Source organism: Raphanus sativus, chromosome 4 (genome assembly GCF_000801105.2).
Source record: "Raphanus sativus cultivar WK10039 chromosome 4, ASM80110v3, whole genome shotgun sequence".
NCBI lineage: Eukaryota > Viridiplantae > Streptophyta > Magnoliopsida > Brassicales > Brassicaceae > Raphanus > Raphanus sativus.
Window position 1 is genome coordinate 26,157,882 of NC_079514.1, and position 7,991 is coordinate 26,165,872.

General features: G+C 31.1%; 1 non-coding gene across 1 annotated transcript; it reads left to right on the plus strand.

Annotated features, from left to right (window-relative positions):
- The first annotated feature begins 329 nt into the window (after nucleotides 1-329).
- Nucleotides 330-437, plus strand: LOC130512140 (small nucleolar RNA R71). Its single transcript, XR_008945701.1, has one exon. It is a non-coding gene; the product is annotated as a small nucleolar RNA R71 (small nucleolar RNA).
- The last annotated feature ends 7,554 nt before the right edge of the window (nucleotides 438-7,991 follow it).

Below are 7,991 nucleotides of genomic sequence, written 5' to 3' on the forward strand. Positions count from 1 at the left end.
TACCTCCAATGTAGTTAACATCTTCCTCTGTATCATCATCTCTAGCCTCTCCTTCTTCAGCTGAGCAGACTGGCTGTCCCAGAAATGCATGTAAAGCATCTATCTTGGCTCTGACTTCATTCATCTGGTCTTCCCCGATGGCTGCAATCGATTTTTTCTTGTCAGAGTCAGTGTTCTTGGTGTTGCTGCTGTTGGCTAGGTTCTCAATAAGTCTCACAGCCTCTATTGGATTCCTGGTGTTGAAGTTTCCCTCGCTAACAGTATCAAGAGCCATTTGATACCTCAAGGCGATAACTCTGTAGAAAGTGCTTAGCAGCTGCACTTCATTGAATCCATGGTGTGGACAGTCTCGCTGGAAAAACTTAAATCTGATCCACGCGTCTTTAAAAGTCTCACCAGGCTTTTGCGCGAAAGTGGAGATTTTGCTCCTTAAGTCTTCAGCGCGTGCCTCATCAAAGAAATTACGCAGGAAGACGTTTTTGATGTCGGCCCAGGATGTCAGTGATCCTGTAGGTAGCTGCTTGAGCTAGTGTGAAGCTTCTCCAATCAGTGAGTATTTGAAGAGCTTGCAAAGTAGGTAGTCCTCAGGGACTCCATCCATGCGAATAGCAGCGATAAGATCCTCAAACCTCTCCATATGGTCCATAAGATGCTCGTGTGATAACCCATAATAAGGTATCTGAGACACGAGAGAGTAGTACTGAGGCTTGAGCTCGAAGTTCGGCTTCTGAATCTCTGGAAGTCGAATAGCTGATCTGTTGGTGTAGTACTCGTCTGGACGATTGTAGTCTGCCAACGATCGTGTTTGAGCCTCTCCTGTAGCCTCAGCTTCAGGCTCAGGGATTATGTTTCCATGTGCATCTAGCTTCTGACATGTTGCATTACGCAGATGACCATATTGGTCATACAGGTTTCCATTCTGTTCCTGCGTGAGAATAACAATCGCAACCATGCTTCGCGGGTTAGTATGGATCGATGTACGGTGAGTAATATCAAACGATGTAGATCGGCGAACGGTATTGGTCGACGGTGCTGTCTGAGTGTCGGTCGACGGTTGAACGTGAATATCAGTCGACGGTATTGCGGTTCTGTCGATCGATGCGGAGCGTAGGTCTTTGTGGATTGAGCGTTCTAAGTGTGCAGGATCTTCTGAGAATAGTAGTTGATTTCTCTTATTGCTTCTGGTACTGCTGGGCATGTACCTGAAAAGACAAGAAAAATTTTAATCAGAAATGGGGTAAAAAGAAAAACCTAAGATTAATAAGATTAAATTTAATGGCGATCAAAGCTCTCCGGCAACGGCGCCAAATTTGATAGTGCTCAAATTACCCAGTAGAGCTTACTCTCTCAAATAAGAGGTACAACTGTAGTACTTAGAGATCGAATCACGAGGAGCTAGGGAACCAATTAAATCTAATCAATTAATCAATCTTAGGTGAAGTTGGTTTTAATGATGAAAATGTAAATAGCAATTCCTAAAATGAGCAAGGTAGTTGCTCTAACTAATAATATGATGGGTGTTTCAATGAAATGAAGAGTGCTAGACTTAAGGCTTTTATTCAGGAATGGAGATTATAATGTCTATAAATGCCTAACAAGTTGTTTGCATGATACTATAGAACTCAGTCGCTTAACTCTCAGTGATGTCTCACTGGTTAAATAATGTAGATCTCTGGCCTCAACTGTCGTATGTTGACAAAGAAAAAGATTTGATCGATATCCTTTAGAGATATCGATCGATACATCTTTCGCTCGGCGATCGATTCACATGTCGGGATATCGATCGACGGCTTCTAGATATGCCTAGGCGCAAGCAGATAATGAACACTAGATCTCAAGGAGGGTGGTTACCTTTTCTCCAAGGAGATACTAGTTCAAACAGATAATTCAAGATATCAAAGATCCTAGTGATCTATATTCTAGTTAGCTACTCTAGAACAAGCTTAGGGTGAAATTTAATTGATGAATATCACAACTTAGCAATTATAGTTTGGGGCTAACCCCACAAACCTATTTAAACCCTAGATCTAACAAGTAGACTACTCAGACATAGCTAAGCAATTCATAACAATAGATAGATGAAAGAATTGCATAGATAGATGAAAGTAGAATAACAAATGGAGTTCACAAATCTCTCCAATCTCTCAAAACATGTAAAACTCTAGTCTCTCTCTCACACTCTCTGCTTTGTGATAACTTCAAAGCTTTCTTCAAAACTTGCCGTCAAAAACACTTAGCAGGAATATTTAAGCATTTCCATTAGGTTAAAAACTTGTCAGGGGCAATCTCGTAATTTGGTGAAGTCTTGGTGAAGTAGTCGGCTAAACCATTTCGTCCTCGATATCGATCGACAACACTGGATGTGTATCGATCGATTATAATCTTCTAGTACGCGGATCTTCTCAGCTACATAAATCGACAACTCTGGATGAGTATCGATCGATTCTTATCACAATGTTGACTTCTGACTTGGTCTTGAATGGTCAACTCGGGTGTATCATCTCTTGTACTCCAAAATGCTCCAAAAACATCACTTTATCACGAAACGCTCATGAACCTGAAAACATACCTAACATGGTAGAAAACAGATTAAATATATAATCAAATACTAGTATACCATGGTAGAAAACGGGTAAAATTCATGGTATATCATGCAGCTTGCATCAATATTGGTGTTCCAGACAAGCATTCTATTGTGCATGAGAAGCCATGCCATGAAAACGTACTTCGGTGTGGCAGAAGAGAACCAAACATTTTAATGCCAGTTCACCAACGGAGAAGAGGAGCGGATTAAAGACCAGGTATTGCGGGTAACAAACTCTGGCTTAAAAGCATCCATACTATACTTCCAGAAAGGAATTTTTTGTCTTTACCCACTGTCATCTTAGGTCGCAAGCTACTATAATTCAAGTGTAGAAGCAGAGAAACATTGCTCTTCACAACCAGAGATTTCCAGATTCATTGATCATGGAATCTACATTACCAAACACTTCCAAAACACATGGAAAGCAACACTTCAAATCTCTTATGTAAATTTAGTTAAGAGCATTTCTAACAATAACTTTATTTTAAAATTTGAACATTAGTTTGATTTTTAAAATTATGTTTCTTCGATAATAAAACCTTAAACTTAATCTTAAAAATATTTTATTTTATTTTAATTCTTAATTTTGATAAAATTGATTAAATTTATAAAATATTTTACAAATAACAGAACATCTCTCTATTTATAAAAAAAAAGTTCACTTAACTCCTTTCATAGGCCGCTTCAGTAGTATCACAAAAAGTTAATACATCTGCATGTCTAAAACTTACATTTTCTACGATAATTTTTTTTTTTTTCTGTTAAACTTTATTTTGTTGGCTTCAAATAAATTGATCTACCTCTATTAATTTGACCAGAAAATGATTTCTTACAAAATCTACCTCGAAGCCACATATTGTATTAATAAAAAAGACAAAATTCCATATATATACCACAAATGAATTTCTTTAAGTTCTTAATACTCAATTGTTTTGCTCATTTTAATACTCAGACTAAAAAAATATAAATTTAAAAAAATCAATAAAATTTTATTTTATGTTATAAGAATAACATTATGTTATAAGAATAACAGTAGTAAAAGTTTTTATAATATTTTAAACTTTAAAACTAAATCTGATACTATGCAAAAATAAGATTATCTAAAACTTAGTTAAATTTATTTTTAATATAAAATAAAAGTTGAAAATTTTAAGATTTTGTTTTTGATTTTAGGGATCTTATAAATTTTAATTTTAATATTAAAATGAGCATACATTGAGTTTTAAAATGACCAACAGAGAAGAGGAGCGGATTAAGAACCATGTATTGCAGGTAACAAACTTTGGCTTAAAAGCATCCATACTATACTTCCAGACAGGATTTTTTCGTCTTTACCCACTGTCATCTTAAGTCGCAAGCTACTATAATTCAACTGTAGAAGCAGAGAAACATTTCTCTTCACAACCATGTCTCGCTCACTGTAACATAGATATTCAGATTCTTTGATCATGGAATCTACAGTACCAACACTTCCAAAACACATGGAAAGCAGCACTTCAAATCTCTTATGTAATTTTAGTTAAGACATTTTCTAATAATAACTTTATTTTAAAATTTGAACATTAATTTGATTCTTAAAATTATGTTTCTTCCATAATAAAACGTTAAACTTAATCTGAAAAGTATTTTATTTTGTTTTAATTCCTAATGTTGATAAAATTGATTATATCTATGAAATATTTTACAAATCACAGAACATCTCTCTATTTATAAAAATGTTCACTTAACTCCTTCCATAAGCCGCTTCAGTAAACAGTATCACCAAAAGTTAATACATCAGCATGTCTAAAAATTACTTTTTCTTTAAGATAGAAAATAATTTTTTTTTTCTGTTAAACTTCATTTTATTGGCTTCAAATAAATTGCGTTACCTCTATTAATTTGACCTGAAAATGATTTTTTACAAAATCTACCGCGAAGCCACATACTGTATTAATAAAAAGAGAAAATTCCATAAATATACCCCAAATGAATTTCTTTAAGTTCTTAATACTCCGATTTTTTGCTCATTTTAATACTCAGACTAATTTTGGTCAAAACTATTACTAAGTTTCAAACGTTATAAAAATTATAAACTAAAAAAAAATTCAAATTTTATTTTAAGTTATAAGAATAAAAATAGTTAGATTTTTGGGAGATTTGCCAAATTTGACTCATAACTTGATTTAAATGCAAAACTCATTCATGTATCGCAACATACATGGGAGATGTTCAGCTACTGGAGGAGAGCTTCACTCACTCAAAGTTCATTCATGTATCGCAGATGCACAACACTAGAGCGGATAGTCTTGCACATAGTATTCGGAAACAGTCGTCTTTCGTCATCGACATAGACACAAAACTGCTTGTTTGGTTAATAGAGTCTTAATTAAATCTGTTATGTTGCTGAAAATAAAAGAATTGTTTAGCTTCTTCCTTAAAATCTAGATTTGTTTCTTTTCCGGTTAAGAAGGAATGTGGTTTTCCAATACCCTTGGGATATATTAATAATTTTTATTTTCCGGTTAAGAAAGAATGTGTTCTTCCTTAAATATTTTTTTTATTTTTAACACTGGATAGTTATGCTATTACAAACTATAAGAAATATTATAGATGATTCTACAACCAACAATTCTACATGCCTTATGAGGATTCACATCTGACTGCAACACCTGAGCCGCCATATCGGATCCATGCTTGACGGTGTTCCTTACGCCATACTGCAGATCTCTTGTAAGTCTTTTCTCCATTAATTCGCACAATTCCTCCTTTTATGAGATTCGAACCCAGACCTCCTGGTGTGTATAAATATTAATGAATCCTTAGTAAAACCATTGGATTTAGGGACTTCCATAAAATATTAAAATCACTAGAGGGAGGGGTTGAACCTCTGACCTTGTGGTTAACAGCACAATTATCTACTTTATTAATAGAAGTACATATAAAGAATATTCCTTAGAGTTGCACATTATTTACGATTCAATGCCACTAAGAATTAACGAACTTATCATTTAAAATTGCTTGTCCTTTTAAGCTATTTAATGTTTTCCTAAACTAATCAAACCTAACTAAATTGATAACTTTCCTCGCTTTGCATTTCCTAAACAATGATAATTTGCTAGCTTATTAATGTATGACACCAACAGAGCCGCTAGACGAGGTATTCTTTCCATCTCTTCTGTCAGACTTTTGTTTATTCCTTCCTACTGGCAGCCGACTTGGTTGCTATTTATTTTCAGACAATTGCACTGCAAATCTGCTTCCTGATGCTGGATACTGCGCTGGCTTGTCATGATGCTGTGAAATTTTTGGTAAGTACTGTATGTACTTCAAATCTGTTTCTTCCACCAATATCCATGGTTCTTTCTTAAGCTTGCCTTTGTTACTTTTAGTTTTAAACATGTTCCAAGACAGAATTTGTTATTCTTTCTTGTTTTTCAAGCTGCACTTTTGTCTTTTAAGCTATTTAATGTTTTCCTAAACTAATCAAACCTAACTAAATTGATAACTTTCCTCGCTTTGCATTTCCTAAACAATGATAATTTGCTAGCTTATTAATGTATGACACCAACAGAGTTTATATTCTAACCACATTTTTTTGTTTCTAAAATCATTGTTTCCCTTTAAATGTGGAACAAACAAATTTATAAATGATATTTTGTGCTACCCGAAAAATCTACACCTTCTCTAAATCTAAAATTATGTTTATAAACACATTTAAACTAATTATTGTTTTTAATTATAGTCTTAACTACTCTCTAATATTTGTGCTTACCTATATATTTTCTCAAATGATTCATTTATATTTCTCTATCATCTGATTTTGTAAAATTATCGAAGGATTTACAAATATATTATTATAATTAATTAATAAACAATCATATAAACCCACCACCTAAATATATTTTGATATCTAGCTATTAAATTTATAAGAAAATATTGTTTTAAAGAATATAGTTATATTTTTCATTATTCATTAATAATAACTAAAATAAAAGTCATATAAAAGATCATTTATATAATATATAAATAAAAATAAATTAATATAAATATATTATTTTACGTATATTACGAATTCAGTATGGTAATTGTTGAAAAGTATTAAAAATATATAGTACCAAATTTGAATAGTATATAAAACAATTTTACTATACATTATCACAAATTTTTGATTCATAAAAAAATATAAATATATTTCTGCGGATGCACAGAACATATTAAAAAATGTGGATGATACAATTGATCGTTTACAAGACAAAATAAAATCACTCAATGTAAAATATAAAATAATTATGTTATAAATGTCATATTAAAAAGTATTTAATATGAATAAATTTTAAAATCTATATGATCACTTAAAATATTATTTACTAGGGTAAACCCGCCCTACGGGCGGACAGAAAATAAATAAATAATATAAATTACTTTAAAATGTAAGTTTATCATAATTAAAATAGCAATAATTTTTATAACTTTTCCACCACAATTTTAAATTTATTTTACTATTTATTTTAGAGATTATATATTATCTAATTATTCTATAATTTTAAAATATAATAATTTACTTTTTTCAATGTTTACTTTAGTCTATGGATTAAATATTATGGTTGATGAGTTTAGTGAAATTCTAAATAATAAGCAGTCTAAAGATATTTGCTATCTAGTTTATATGCTTGTTTCATAAATAAACCATTTTTATCTGAAAAGATATATTTTAAAAAAAAAGTGATGCTTTGCGAAAGATGATAACCTATTCATTAAAATTAAACATACTTTCATGTTTATTTGTAAAGACGTTAATTTGCAGTTTCTTGTTTTATGTTTAAGTTTTATTTATAATATACGAAAACAATTAAGGTAATATTAGATATTTGTATCTGTTTTCAAAATCGGAATTAAAGAGCTTTTTAATAATAAATAATAATAAAGAAATTTTCAAAAAGAGATAATGACATGTGATTGCACAACTGTTATCTCTGATCCTTTCACCAGTAATAAACTTTTTTATTTTATCATTTTATTTATATCTTTTAACTCTTTTTCCTTTTTTCTTCTTTTTTCTTATTTTAATAAGTTTCCGTGACACGTATCGCATATGGGCGGACGAATAAATAAACTACAAATACAAAATATTTTTAAAATTTTGATTTATTTGATTTCTTACAACATTTAACTATTTATTCTACTATGCATTTAAAATATAATTATTTTTTCGATATTTATTCTTTTTCTTATAATTAAAGTTATTTCCGGAAAATTTTGAAGTCACATAAATTTTCTTAAAATTGCAGTTGATTGGGTTAAGTACAGTGAAGTTATTTTTGTTTTCAGTTATATATTTGTTTCATGAATTAATTTTTTATACATTGTTTCTTAAAACTATTGATATACACAATATAAAATAAGTAACTTATTCATTATAACTAAA